Raw genomic sequence first — 15,864 nt, 5'->3', positions numbered from 1 at the left:
CAGCCATCTCTGCTTTTCACCCACCGATCCAGGGCCGGATGCTGTTTTTTCTCATGAAATGACGGTCAGATTCTTGAGAGGCCTCAAGAGACTCTTCCCACAGGTAGGGACCCCTGTCCCACAGTGGGATCTTTACTTGGTCCTCTCCAGGCTCATGGGCCCACCCTTTGAGCTACTGGGCTCCTGCTCCCTTTCCCACCTTTCATAGAAGGTTGCTTTCCTGGTGACAGTGACATTGGCGAGGCAAATCTCTGAGATTGAAGCCTTGACCTCAGACCCGTCGGACACGGTAGTCTACAGAGGCAAGGTCCAGCTGAGGCCTCACCTGGTGTTCCTGCCATATGAACCAGGACATCTTCCTCCTGGTGTTCTGTCCTAAGCCGCACAAGACCAGTGAGGAGAGGTGGCTGCATGTCTTGGACGTCCGAAGGGCCCAGGCTTTTTACCTAGAACGTACCAAGCCTTTCCGTAAGTTGACTCAGCTCTTCATTGCCACAGCGGATAGGATGAAGGGCCTTCCGGTGTCCTCACAGAAGATTATCAACTGGATCACCTCTTGCATACGAGCCTGTTACAATCTGGCGGGGGTCCCATTGTCTGAGCCGACTCGACTAGAGATCAGGCATTCTCGGCAGCCTTCCTGGCGCACATCCCTAACCAGGACATCTCTAGAGCTGCAACGTGGTCCTCTGTCCACACGTTCACGGCGCATCATTCCATCACTCAGCAGGCCAGAGATGATGCTGGGTTCGGCAGTGCTGTGTTACGATGTATACGTCTGTGAAATCCTATCCACCTCCGGGGGTACTGCTTGGGAGTCACCTATATGGAATGTACATGAGCAAGCACTCGAAGAAGAAAAGACAATTATCCTTTTCCGTAACTGATGTTCTTCGAGATGTGTTGCTCATGTCCATTCCATAACCTGCTCTCCTTCCCCACTGTCAGTTTCCAGCAAGATATAACTGAGGGTGGGGGGAGCTGACAGTGCTCCTTATACCTTGCCATGTGGGCGCCACTCTAGAGGGCACCAGTCCCTTACAGATACTGCTAAGGGAAAAACTTCCGGCATTGGCGCATGTGGTGAGCGCACACACCTAATATGGAATGGACATGAGCAACACATCTCGAACACCAGTTACGGAAAAGGTAACTCTCTTTTCGGCAGTAACCAGAAATTTGTTGAATTGATGAGTTGTATATTACCCTCTCACTCAGTTTTGGAAAAACTATGCCCTCCCAAAGGATGAGGTTTCTTAGAGTAGATTCAGTCTTATGAAAATAACCAACCCATACATAAATGGGGTAGAGCTCTTTTATATCTGAGCTTGGCAGAATTCAATTTGTATTTTTTTTTTTTATAATTTTGATAGCTGTTTATGCAAAGTAAAGATCCTTAAATCAAACTGAAGTTCTCAAGCAGCATTTTTCGTACTTTACATATCCAAAAACTGATTATTGATGGAAATATTTTTTGTCAGTTTGTGTGTATGGTGAAATGAATATTAACTGACAAATCTAATCCTTTCAAGCCTACACTTGCATCTGATGCATAGAAAAATAAGTTGCAAGAAGGGGTTTTGTTTTGTTTTAGACCTGGGAAGGATTTTTCAGGAAGGAAACCTGGACAAGTCCTGAGAGCCAGTGGAATAGGCTGAACTAAAGCTCTTCTCGTCTTTCTAATGAAATCTACTACATGACACTGGAGCATCCATAATATCTGTAGCTGCCATATAAGCAACAATCTGGGCCCTCTGACACAGTGTTCAATGTAGCATCCAGTCCATTAGCAGGACCTGCCCTTGAAGCAAAAAACTTCTTTAGAAGTACTTAATCAACAACTTGATAGGAACAGAATCTGCTCTTATTTCTTCCCTTAACCTCCTGTCCCTTCCTTCCCTAAAAAAAAAAGAAAAAAAAAAAAAAAAAAAAGAAAAGCCGAGAACCACAAAAGAGAGACAATGACTGCCTTAAAAGTAAGGTACTGTAACTAGGAACAAAGAGGCCACATATACCAAATGTGGGGGGATTACCCTGGAAATTGAGAATGTAAATTATTTAAGGAGTCATAGTGGATAATCAACTGAATGTAAGTTCCCAATGTGTGGCTAAGGCCAAAGAGGTAACACATTCCTTAAATGTATAAACAAACAAAAATACTGAACAGAAGCAGGGAGATGATTTTACCTCTGTGGCAGCAAGGGCAGTATTGGAATACTGCATTCAGTTTTGATGCCATTCAATTTTTGAACAATTAGAGAGACTTCCGAAAAGAGGTAGATGAATGAGTTGAGGACTGGAAAACATGCTTTACAATGAGAGACTTAAGATCAATCTATTTAGCTTATTGCAGAAAAGCTTAAGAAAGGTTTGAGTTCTACAAGTACCTGCCTGAGAAGATATCTATCAGAGCTCTAATATAGCACACAGAGGCATAACAAAATCCATTGCCTTGAGTTGGTTAGAAAAACGAACTATATAAAAGGCACAATTTTATTTTAATCTGTAAGGGTAATTAACAATTGGAAGAATTTACTAAGGGTTGTGGTAGAGTCTCCATCACTTGATATCTGTAATACAAGATTTGAATGCCTTTCTAAGGGAACTTTGAGCTTGATGCAGGAATTAATGGGTGAAATGTTATGGACAGTGTTCTGCAGGAGATCAGACTAATCGGTTGTCTCTCTAGTCTAAACATTTATGATACTGATTAATACAAATGCCATAAAGCAGGGGTTCTCAAACTGGGGCTCGGGACCCATCAGGGGGTCACGAGGTTATTATGGGGGGGGTGTGTCGTGAGCTGTCAGCCTCCACCCCAAATCCCGCTTTGCCTTCAGCATTTATAATGGTGTTAAATATATAGAAAGTATTTGTTTTTAATTTATAAGGGAGGGGGTCACACTCAGAGGCGTGTTATGTGAAAGGGGTCACCAGTACAAATGTTTGAGAACCACTGCCATAAAGTTTACTGTACCTCATGGAATACTTGGAGACCAGCATTAAGAGAACTAAAAATATACATATCTGCTGTGTGTTTAAAAAATTCAAATAACACCCTCCTTTGTACTTTTGGAAGCCTACCTGTCTAATCTTCGTTTTTCAGTTTATAAATTGGGGACTCAGTTGCATAACCCAAGCCCTTGCCAACCAAAGAATGCAGCTGCAAAAACCTGTCTTGCCTGACACTGTGGCCACATCTATCCTCTCTTCAGATTCCTTCGCTGGTTTCCTGTTGGTCTTAGCATCAGACATAGGCTCATAGATGTTAAGCCCAGAAGGGACCTTCATGATCATTTAGTCTGACCTGCTGCACAGTGCCGGCCAGAGAACCTCACCCACCCCAGTACTGTAATAGACCCATAAACTCTGGCTGAGTTATTGAAATCCTCAAATCATGATTTAAAGACTTCAAGTTACAGAGAATCCACCCTTTACACTAGTTTAAATCTGTGACCTACGCTCCATGCTGCAGAAGAAGGCTAAGACACCCTCCGCCCCAGGGTCTCTGCTAATCTGATCCCAGAGGAAAATTCCTTCCTGACCCCAAATATGATCAGTTAGACTCTGAACATGTGGGAAAGACCCAGCATCCAGACACCTGGGGAGGAATTCTCTGTAGTAACTAGGAGCCCTCCAAATCTAGCATCCCATCACCGGCCGTTGGAGATATTTGCTGCTAGCAGTTGCAGATTGGCTCCATGCCATTTTTAGGCAGTCTCGTCATACCATTCCCTCCATAAACTTATCAGTCTTGAAGCCAGATAAGTTTTTCACTCCCCATGCCTCTTCTTGGAAGGCTGTTCCTGAATTTCACTCCTCTGATGGTTAGGAAGCTTTTTCTAATTTCAAGCCTGTACTTATTGATGGCCAGTTTCTATCCATTTGTTCTTGTGTCCACAATGGTGCTTAACTTAACTTCTCCCACTCTGATTTATCCCTCTGATGTATGTATGGAGAGCAATCATATTTCTCTTCAGCCTTCTTTTGGTTAGGCTAAACAATTCAAGCTCTTAGTCTCCTCTCGTAAGGTAGGTTTTCCATTCCTCTAAACATCCTTTCACTTATGGATAGTGAAACCAAACAGCCTGCTCCTCAATTTCTGTGCTTCTGTCTTTTTGCTGTTAATCTTTTTCCCCCTTTGTTGCCTGAATAACCTGGTTTCTTTGTGCTCTCATCTCACTGTTGGCTTCAGGCCGTCTTCCATGTGGTCCCTTATATCAGGGAGTCTCTCCCTTATCCAATTTGGTGTGCAAGTATCCCGATGTGGGGTATGCCTGCCCTGTAGTCCACCCTGTTAGCCAAGGGGGCAGCACTGCTGGCTTTCCCTGCCTGAGTTTCCTTCCCTGAGGTGGGTCTTCTGGGCACTCCACACACCTGAGTCTGTGCTGGAGAGGTGGCTTAGCCCTCCACATTCCTCAATATCAAAAGACCAAACTAAAAAGTCCCAACCAAAAATTTTTTTTTTTTTTTTTTTGCCTTGTGGGGAGGGCTTCTCTTCAGCTCTTCAACTACCACCTGACCGACCCTCTTTAGTCTCACCCCTCCAGGCTGGGAAGCAGCTAATTAATTATGGCACAGGTGTGGCTGACCCAACTCCCCTTAAAGGGGTCAGTAGTTCTGTGACACACTCTCTTAAATCTCTTATTTAAAACTCACTCCTTACCAGTGTCCTTTCCTCTTTAGTCCTCTTATCTGATCAGTGTTACCAGACTAGATGGTAGAATCTTTACCATTCTAGAAAAAACCCCAAACAATTGTGGACACATGCTATAATTAACTATGCTTCCTTTTTCTTCTGTTTGTGTTTATCTAGTTTTTAAACTCTTGAAGGTAGGGATGGTGGCTTTCATGTTTCTAGCACACAGTTGGCACTATACAAATGACATGTTTTTCAATTAAGTCCTGTTGATTCATATTATACCTAGCCTATTGCTAAGAGTGGGGGTTTTGGTTTGTCCATATGAGGATCCTCGAAACTGTGATTGTGTTCACAATCATGAAAGGCAGTACAGTATCTTTCTTCAATTCTGTGTCAAAGTAACTTTTCCTTCTCTGTGCTTGTTGAACCAATGGGAAAAGGTGCAGGCAATGTGTAAAACTTCAGAACACCTTACGATTCAAGATATCCCATATAGAAAGGTGGTCTCAGACCAGTCTTCGGCAGATGGGTTTCCATATAATTACTGTCAAAACTCATAATCGTGTTGATAGTTGTAACAGAGAGGCTGAGAACTGAAAGGGGCACGAAAGCTGAACTATCCTCTCTTCTTTCAAGATGTTCCCTTTCTTAACAAGTTAGTTAACTGAAGCATGTGAGCCAATTCTTTCTAATATCTTCTTGACACATGGAGACAAAACCCAATTATCTAGATAATGAACCCAGGAGGGTTTCACACAAAGCCATTGCAGCTTTCTATTTTTTAATCCACTGGACACTTGTCCTTGCCTCATAATATATACTCTTATATCATTGGCGTGCAATGAGGACACCTCTTTTGTTAGTGGCTGAATGAGAAGAACCTCAAAAGATTCCCTCTTTTAATCACTAGACTGGATAATAGTGACCACTGAAAGCAATTTGCATGGCTGAAGAGTGCATCTGTGCTTCAGAGTGGGCCAAGAGTGATCTGAGATTCACAGATTATAAAAACAGGAGGGAACACTGTGATTATCTAATCTGATCTCCTGTATAACACAGGCCACAGAACTTCTCTGGAATATGTTCTAGTTCAAAAAGGAATTCTCTCTTTAGAAAAACATCTGATCTTGTTTTAAAAATTACTTGATTCTCTCAAGTATCCGGAAAGAAAGGAATTTGGAGACTGAACTATTCTCTGGTTCTTGGCGGTGATCTCGCCAGAGCAGTTATGAAGTATATCTAGAAGTTAAAATGTAGTGGCACTGCTCATATTTATCTGGGTATGGATGACCCATAATTCCCATTTCTAATGTTCATGTTTAAATACCTCTTTGTCATTCCTAGGTCTGTCTCTGTCTTAGACCATTCATTTATTTTCCTTTTAAGTTATAGTGCATGTATTTAAGATGGTTCAGATAGCAGCTCAGCCTCTTCCTATGCCTTCAGTTCAGCACGAGAGAAGCCAGCAACTCGCTAACCTTTACAGATGGGTTTCAGTCACTGCGTGTTTCTCTGATTCTGTTGCCTTTTTGTGCTTTCTCCTCTTGTCATGTCCCTAACACGGTTCTTATCCACCATATCTGTTAATTCTTCTTTGCGACTTCTCTCTCTCTCTCTCTCTCTCTCAACCCAAAGTCGGTTCAGGTTTTGTCACTGCTCTTTCCTTGGACCTCTCCTCTCTAACTGCTGTGGAATTTTCTAGTTTCATCATTCTGTTTTTTCTCCTGCCATTAAAGGGGAGTGACCTAAAATGTTCTGCTTGATACTTGAATAGCAGTAGTGGGGCAAGAATAATTTTGGTGTTTAGCCCATTACATATATACTACACCTCTACCTTGATATAACGCTGTCCTCAGGAGCCAAAAAATCTTACTGTGTTATAGGTGAAACCGCGTTATAGCGAACTTGCTTTGATCCACTGGAATGCACAGCACTGGCCCCCTCCCCCAGAGCACTGCTTTACCACGTTATATCCGAATTCGTGTTATATCGGGTCGCTTTATATCTGGGTAGAGGTGTACTTACAGATAGAGGACTTAAGGTTCTAGCTGACCAGTATCTTTTCATGACTAAATTTACATCAAATGTATTGAGTGTGGGGGAAATAACGCTTTAATGAGATTAACATGGCTACCGTGGACTAATTTTGTGTCTATACTAGAATTTTCGTCTATGCTGGCCTACCTTGCCAAACACTGCTTGTACCCTTCAACTGATGTTGAAAATGATTGTGCTGTTGGAGTGGCTCAGAGTCAAAAGTTAAACATTGTGATAGAATGAAGGGGTGTGGCATGCTTTGCTGCAACAGGCATTGAGTGCTGTTGATCTTGTCCACACAGGGAGGACAGCCATTTCAACGCTGGCTGAGAGGGAGCAGTACCAAGCGACGAAGCTGTGGTGGGTGTCAGTTGTTCAAGTACACCTCTACCTCGATATAACGCTGTCCTCGGGAGCCAAAAAATCTTACTGCATTATAGGTGAGACCACGTTATATTGAACTTGCTTTGATCCACCGGAGTGTGCAGCCCCGCCCTCCCAGAGCACTGCTTTACTGCGTTATATCCGAATTTGTGTTATATCGGGTCATGTTATATCGAGGTAGAGGTATATATCTGAAAGCCCAGTTTGGATACAGTTCCGGACTGCTGCATTCATACATTGCACTTGACATTAGCAGTGCAATAAAGACAACTTTCATTGTGCATACTACAGGCAGTCTGCAAAGGCATCAGGATATTCAGAATACAGTGAAGTTCATGGTCTCTTAATTGCTCAGCTTCCCAGTGGGCATCACTTTCTGCTTTTTAAAGTAGTTTATCTTTTGAATCAAATTAAAACCTGATTGATAGACTTGCTTTGTAGTATTTTCATTGCATAGGCCTACCCATTTGTTTTGCTGTTCTGCAGCTTCTTTATATTTTTGCTATTGAGTTTTTTTTAAATTTATTTTGACATAGGTTGTCATATGTGTCCATCATATGCTCTGGATATTTATTGTATATATTAACATAAAATAAATCCCTAACTTAATACATTCTTTCAATCCATTTCCCTCCCTAAAAGCCTAGGGAAAAGATGAGCTTTGCAGCATGTCCAAACTTATCAGGTATGGGAGCAAATTCCAAAGTCCAGGTCTTCTTGCAGAGAATGGCTTTCCATCTTGATTATGAAGAAGGGGGCTGAAGCACCTCTGTTAGACTCAACTGTGGTAGTACTGCATGAGGAAAGATCCATGCCATTTACAAATAGATAGGCAGGACAGAGAAAAATGACTTAATTTGCTAAATCTGGTTTTAAAACTCAGATATTTTTATTTGCATGTCTCTAGTTCTTTCCTGTCTTTTTATTTTATAGTCTTGAATTGCTAAAGTGAATATTTTCTACTTTTGTTTAGTTTCCCAGCTGTTAGTAGAATTTAGGATTTTGCATAGAGAACATTTTCCTAAGAAGTTTCACACTTACAATGGGTTTCTTTTTCAACATGCACAGCAGTGTTTCATTAACATCCTTTCAGTGAAAACAACACAAGTCCATGTTATACTTGCATTCAGCACCATCTTTCAGTATATTGAACTTCCACAAGTCAAGAAAGCTGAAATTCTTTGCCTTCATCAGTGTTTGCAGTTTGAAGTCAATGAGGCTTGCTTTTGAAAACCATACCTATAGGCTCCTAAACCCATACTTAAACACCTAAACTTAGGCATCTTTTTTGTTGTTGAAAATTTTGGCCTTTTTGTTTAAAAAGTTAACAACTTCTGGGTATGGAAAGTATGAATAACACTTGTTAATTCTGAAGCAATTTTGATTTGAAATGTCAAACATTTTATGCCACTAACACATTTTAGAATAAAAATACAATTTTATACTTGGTGGTGCAAATACTTATTATGCACATGCTTAACTTTAAATATGAGCAGTTCCATTGAAGTCAATAGGGCTATTCATGTGGCTAAAGTCACAGAGTTGCTAAAAGAACAGGAGTACTTGTGGCACCTTAGAGTCTAACAAATTTATTTGAGCATAAGCTTTCATGGGGTACAGCCTACTTCATCAGATGCATAGAATGGAACATATAGTAAGGAGATATATATCTCCTTACTATATGTTCTATTCTGTGCATGTGCATAAGTGTGTGCACGTGTGTGCGCACACACACAACATGAAAAGGTGAGAGTTTTCCTACAACTCTAAGAGGCTAATTAATTAAGAGAAAAAACTTTTGTAGTGATAATCAAGATAGCCCATTACAGGCAGTTGCTAAAGGAGCACTCAAGGACGATAAGGCCATTGCGGAGAAACTAAATTAGTTCATTGCATCAGTCTTCACAGCTGAGAATGTGAAGGAGATTCCCAAACCTGAGACATTCTTTTTAGGTGACAAATCTGAGGAACAATCTCAGATTGAGGTGTCATTAGAGTAGGTTTTGGAACAAATGGATAAATTTAAGAGTAATAAGTCACCAGGACCAGATGGTATTCACCCAAGAGTTCTGAAGGAACTCAAATGGAAAGACTAACTGTAATCTGTAACCTGTCATTTAAATCAGCTTCTGTACCAAATGACTGGAGGGTAGCTAATGTGACGCCAATTTTTAAAAAGGGCTCCAGAAGTGATCCCAGCAATTACAAACCGGTAAGCCTGACTTCAGTACTGAGCAGACTGCTTGAAACTATAGTAAAGAACAAATTTGTCAGACACATAGGTGAACATAATTTGTTGGGAAACAGTCAACATGGCTTTTGTAAAGGGAAATAATGCCTCACCAATCTACTAGAATTATTTGAGGGGGTCAACAAGCATGTGGACAAGGGGGATCCAATGGATATAGTGTACTTAGATTTTCAGAAGGCCTTTGACAAGGTCCCTCACCAAAGGCTCTTAAGCAAAGTAAGCTGTCATGGGATAAGAGGGAAGGTCTTCTCATGGATTGGTAACTGGTTAAAAGATAGGAAACAACAGGTAGGAATAAATGGTCAGTTTTCAGAATGGAGAGAGGTAAATAGTGGTGTCCCCCCGAGGTCTGTATCGGGTCCAGTCCTATTCAACATATTCATAAATGATCTAGAAAAAGGGGTAAACAGTGAGGTGGCAAAATTTGCAGATGATACAAAACTACTCAAGATAGTTAAGTCCCAGGTAGATTGTGAAGAGCTACAAAAAGATCTCTCAAAACTGGGTGACTGGGCAACAAAATGGCAGGCGAAATTTAATGTTGATAAATGCAAAGTAATGCACATTGGAAAACATAATCCCAACTATACATATAAAATGATGGGGTCTAAATTAGCTGTTACTACTCAAGAAAGAGATCTTGGAGTCATTGTGGATAGTTCTCTGAAAACATCTGCTCAATGTGCAGCGGCAGTCAAAACAGCTAGCAGAATGTTAGGAACCATTAGGAAAGGGCTAGATAATAACAGAGAAAATATCGTAGTGCCACTATATAAATCCATGGTACGCCCACACCTTGAATACTGCGTGAAGTTCTGGTTGTTCCATCTCAAAAAAAGATACCTTAGATTTGGAAAAAGTACAGAGAAGGGCAACAAAAACGATTAATGGTATGGAACATCTTCTATAGGAGGAGAGATTAAAAAGACTGGGACTTTTCAGCTTGGAAAAGAGATGACTATGTGGGGGGGGAATACGATAGAGGTCTATAAAATCATGATTGGAGTGGAGCAAGTAAATAAGGAAGTGTTATTTACTCCTCCTCCTCCTAACACAAGAACTAGGGGTCATCAAATGAAATTAATAAGCAGCAGGCTTAAAACAAACAAAAGGAAGTATTTTTTTCACACAACGCACAGTCAACCTGTGGAACTCCTTGCCAGAGATGTTGTGAAGGCCAAGACTATAACAGTGTTCAAAGAGAACTAGGTAAGTTAATGGAGGCTGTTAGCCAAGGTGGACAGGGATGGTGTCCCAACCTTCTGTTTGCCAGAGACTGGAAATGGGTGACAGGGGATGGATCACTTGATGATTACCTGTTCCATTCATTCCCTCTGAAGCACCTGGCATTGACCACTGTCGGAAGACAGGATACTGGGATAGATAGGCCTTTGGTCTGTTCCAGTATGGCCGTTCTTAAGTTTCAATATTTTGTGTTTTTTGCCTCTAACAGTTTTGTGAATTTCAGATATCCTACTAGTAACGTTTGACAGATTGGGAATGTCTGTGTCACATTCTGAACTCCATTTTGTTGTGAGAACACCTTTTTCTTTTTAGAGGCTCCACTTTGTACTGTAATCTTCATTTTGGAGGGTAACCTTGGTGATGTATTGTAAACTTACTTGTGGATTAGAGCAGCGGTTCTCAAACTGTGGGTCGCAACCCTGTTTTAATGGGGTTGCCAGGGCTGGCTTAGACTTGCTTCAGCCCTGGGTGGTAGGGCTCAGGTTACAGGCCCCCTGCCTGGGGCTGAAGCCCTTGGGCTTTGAGTTTGGCCCCCCAGCCTGAGGAGGTGGGGCTTTGCACCCCTCCCTCCCCCCGGATAGCGAGCCTTGGGTGAGCTCAGGCTTTGGTCCCCCCTTCTGGTGTCCTGTAGTAATTTTTGTTGTCAGAAGGGGGTTGGGCTCCAATGAAGTTTGAGAACCTGTGGATTAGAGTATCTATTTTGTAGTAGAGGCTCGACACCTAGTTGAATTACTATTTGGGAAGCTGATACAGAGCAGTCTATCAACTCGGTCTCTGAGTTACTGGCCCTATACAAGAACAATGAACATTCTACACAGAAGCTTGGCTGTGGGAAAGGGCTGGAGTTCCTCAGACTGGGCATATGGCCAAAATGGGTCAAAGATTATATTTAAGGGGTAATGTTCAGAGACATCTGTGGGAAGACCAAGCCAAGGAGAGAGGTGGCAGGAAGGGCCGTGTAGCCGAAGAATGCTGACCAAATCCAGCAGTTACAGGAAGAGTGAGATCAGAGAAAAGGGGTGGGCTGCATTTGAGATTTTGTTTTTCAAAGACCTGTAACCCTATTGTGCTGTTAAGAGTAAAATGCCTGTGGTTAAGAAATTCCTTTGCGAAGCCTGTATTCTTTGATTGCCTGTCATGTTGTCCCTGAAGGGGTTAATGGAGAAGATCAGAGCACCCACAGTGAGGTGACTTTCTGAGGTATCCCTTTAGAAGCAGCTGGTGACACATGTATTAGCATTTGGAAGAGTTGAGGCACTGTTTCTGGTGTGTAAGGCAGCCAGGCTACAAAGCCCAAAGTCCCAAGAAAGGGGCGCTGAGGTCTTTTGAGGTCCGAGGTATGTACCTGGGAACTGGCCTGAGAAGACCCTGAGCTAGAACATAAGAATGGCCATACTGCATCAGACCAGTGATCCTTCTAGCCTAGTATCCTGTCTTCTGACAGTGGCCAATGCCAGGGGCTTCAGAGGGAACAGGCAGTCCGTGAGTGAACCATCCCCGGAGTGGATGACACTCCCAGCTTTTGGCAAACAGAGGCTAGGGACACTCAGAGCATAATGTTGCATCCCTGACCATTCTGGTTAATAGACACTGATGAACCTATTTTCCATGAACTTATCTAGTACTTTTTTGAACCCTGTGATAGTCTTGGCCCTCACAACATCCTCTGGCAAGGAGTTCCACAGGTTGACTGTGCGTTGCATGAAAAAATATTTCCTTTTGTTTGTTTTAAATCTGCTGCCTATTAATTTCATTAGATGACACCTGGTTCTTGTGCTACATGAAGGAGTAAATAAAATTTCCTTATTCATTTTCATAGGAATAGAACAAGTTATCTAATTTGCTTAAGTAATTTTTATCTTCATGTTACCAGGGTCTGATTAAATGCATCCTAGAATACTCAAGGAGCTGACTGAAGAGGTATCTGAGCCATTAACTATTATCTTTGAAAAGTCATGGAAGAAGGGAGAGATTCCAGAAGACTGGAAAACGGCAAATATGGTGCCAATCTATAAAAAAGGGAAATAAGGACAACCCAGGAATTACAGACCAGTCAGCTTAACTTCTGTACTGGGAAAGATAGTGGAGCAAATAACTAAGCAATCAATTTGCAAACATCTAGAAGATAATGTGATAAGTAACAGCATAGATTTGTCAAGAACAAATCGTGTCAAACCAACCTGATAGCTTTCTTTGGCAGGGTAACAAGCCTTGTGGATAGGGAGGAAGTGGTAGACATGGTATATCTTGACTTTAGTAAAGCTTTTGATACTGTCTCGCATGACCTTCTCATAAACAAAGTAGGGAAATACAACCTAGAGGGAGCTACTATAAAGTGGGTGCAAAACTGGTTGGAAAACTGTTCCCAGAGTTTGTGGACAATACCAAGCTGGAGTTACAAGTGCTTTGGAGGCTGGGATTAAAATTCAAAATGATCTGGACAAACTGGAAAAATGGTCCGAAGTAAATAAGATGAAATTCAATAAGGACAAATACATTTAGGAAAGAACAATCATTTGTTGCACACATAGAAAATGGGAAATGAATGCCTAGGAAGGAGTACTGCGGAAAGGGATCTGGGGTTCATAGTGGACCACAAGCTAAATATGAGTCAACAGCGTAACACACTTGCAAAAAAAAGTGAATATCATTCTGGGATGTAGAAGCAGGAGTGTTGTAAGCAAGACACAAGAAGTAAATCTGCTCTACTCCGTGCTGATTAGGCCTGAGCCCGAATATTGTGTCCAGTAAAGATGTGAACAAATTGGAGAGAGTCTAGAGAAAAGCGACAAAGATGATTAAAGATCTAGAAAATATGACCTTTGAGGGAAGATTTGAAAAAAATTATTTTGTTTAGTCTGGAAAAGAGAAGACTGAGAGGACATAACAGTTTTCAAGTACATAAAAGGTTGTAACAAGGAGAAGGTAGAAGAATTGTTGTTCTTAACCTCTGAGGATAGGACAAGAAACAATGAGCTTAAATTGCAGAAAGGGCGGTTTAGGTTGGATATTAGTAAAAACTTCCTAACTGTCAGGATAATTAAGCACTGGAATAAATTGCCTAGAGAGGTTGTGGAATCTCCATCATTGGAGCTTTTTAAGAGCAGGTTAGACAAACACCTCTCAGGAATGGTCTAGATAACACTTAGTCCCCCCATGAATGAAGGGGACTGGACTAGATGACCTCTCGAGGTCCCTTCCATTCCTATGATTCTATGATTTTCTCCACACCATTCACAATTTTATAGACTTCTATCATATCCCTTTTTAGTCATCTCTTTTCCAAGCTGAAAAGTCCCGGTCTTATTAATCTCTTCTCACATGGAAGCTGTTCCATACTCCTAGGAAAAGTGACTAGTCATGGGTTGGTCTGTTCGGATTTAGGAGGCTCAGATGACTGAAAAGCATGTGGGATCCATTGGTTGTGTTTACTCACAAGACTGGTGTCTGTGCAGAGAGAGGGACTGGGGCAGGTTGTGACAGTGGAATTTTGTGTGTATAAAAAAAAAAAGGCAATTCATCAATTTTAATCTAAAGTTAAAACTGGTTATTTCAAATTAGTTTTACAAAACCTAGTTTAAATAAATGCTTTAAAAAAAAATAAAAATTAAAAGTGATTTAAATTGTTCCACTCTGTAGATAGGTTAAAAGTAATGCCCTAAATTTCACCCAGAAACCTTTTGTCAGTTAGTGTAGATCCTAGAGCATTGATGTAATACTCCATTTAATGAGTGGACTTCCCTTTTCTGAATGGGTATAGTTTAAGTGGTCTCTTCATAGGCTCAAGTTAGCTGCATTACTGCAGTTTTGATATCAAGCTGATAGGGCATAGATAATTGTGGCACGGTCTGGTTGAACAGTGCTCGTGGCCACATACTCTAAGTTCTTGCCTGTAGTTGAAATGTTGGTTGCATGCTCTGTCAGGAGCCCCAGTATAATTTCTTCCAACTACAGGGTGATGTTTAACATAATGATCACATCACAGCCCATATCTCTTCACTAACTCTTCCAAGGGCCTCATTTGCATGTTGGTCAGGAGGGGCTGACAGTACAGACACCTATCTCCTTTATAGGAGAGAAGCCTCAGAGTAGAAGGTAGTGGTGTGGAATTGTAACTTTCTTATCTCTCAAAGATGGGACTACTCCAAACAGAATTCATGCCTGCTAGGTCAATAGGCAAGTTAATGGAACCTCATAGTCAATGGTTTCAAAAGCTGCTGATTGATCTGGTGAGCATAGATGGTCTAGGTTCATCCATTGCAAGGAGGAAATATTCAACTAATGCCACCAAAGGTGTTTCTAGACCATACCTGTGCTTAAATTGGACAGGATAAGGGAAATTAAGAAACCAACCAATGATAATCTCTGGAAAAAGATATTTTATTGAGTAGGGGCCTCAATAAATTCTTTAAGAATTACAAGCATGTGCCTCCCACTTACAAAAACTGTTAAATCTCAATCAGCAGTGGCTCCAGTAACTACTTGATGGGTGTCATCACCCAGGTAGGGCAAAAAGTCCAATTCACGCTGTAGCTTGAAGCCACCTAAGTACCTTCATAACACTGAGTTTTACCCTCAGTCTAAATTCCAGATCCAGAATGCACCCAACTTTATGAATAGAGCGTATAAGCACCTGGGACTCCCTGTGGCATTAGTACCTTTCTGAGCTGACCCATTTCTCCTCTTCTCTTCCACAAGAAAATAACTAAAAATTAATTCTTTGGACAATGCTGGCTTTGGCATTGAATGCTGTTTCACCATGCTTTCCTTAAAGAACTTTTTCACAATCAGTAACTTTGATTCACTGAGATTGGTAGGTCCAAAACATGACTGATTTTTTTTCTACAAAGTTTGGCAATTCTTCTAAACTAAAATGTCAATATTCTTGTGTTTTTAAAATAAGAAGAAAATCCAAACATAGCCTTTCAGTACATACAGGCGGCAACCTTACAATCAATGGGGCATAAGTGCACTTCAGTTCCTGCTCTTTGAGGTTGTTTATAAGTAGTAAGAAATGTTACACATCATGCTATTAAACTGGAAAATGTTCCTTGACAGCTTCATACAGTAAAACTCTACAATAGGCTAACTTTTTGAGAGAGTCAAACTCAAGAAGGGTCAGACAATGAAGATGCATAAGAAATGAATGTCATTGGTTAGAAAGAAATGAGAGGAAGTTAAATTAAGGGGATAAAAGTGTTTATGTGATTAGTGGAGCACCTGGTTTCAAGCCTAACTAATATAGCCAAATGACTTAACAGACCCTAAATTGGCCAAGTGAAGTATAATCAGTATGTGAATTGCC

At 41.2% G+C, this 15,864-nt stretch overlaps 1 protein-coding gene across 13 annotated transcripts in view; it reads left to right on the top strand.

The window, feature by feature from the left end:
• Positions 1–15,864, top strand: part of ZMYM2 (zinc finger MYM-type containing 2) — a 185,597-nt gene that overhangs the window by 15,283 nt on the left and 154,450 nt on the right. For 4 of the 13 annotated variants that reach the window (XM_034758790.1, XM_034758788.1, XM_034758793.1 and 1 more), the window contains exon 3: positions 6,982–7,119. The exons of 8 other annotated variants lie outside the window; for them this stretch is intronic. The gene's annotated coding sequence lies outside the window, so the exon portion shown is untranslated. The remainder of the gene's footprint in view (positions 1–6,981; positions 7,120–15,864) is intronic. One more of the 13 variants, XM_034758791.1, reaches the window with a different exon arrangement.

The sequence above is a fragment of the Trachemys scripta genome, chromosome 1 (genome assembly GCF_013100865.1).
Source record: "Trachemys scripta elegans isolate TJP31775 chromosome 1, CAS_Tse_1.0, whole genome shotgun sequence".
In the NCBI taxonomy this organism is placed as follows: domain Eukaryota; kingdom Metazoa; phylum Chordata; order Testudines; family Emydidae; genus Trachemys; species Trachemys scripta.
This window is presented reverse-complemented; position numbering and strand designations above follow the sequence as displayed.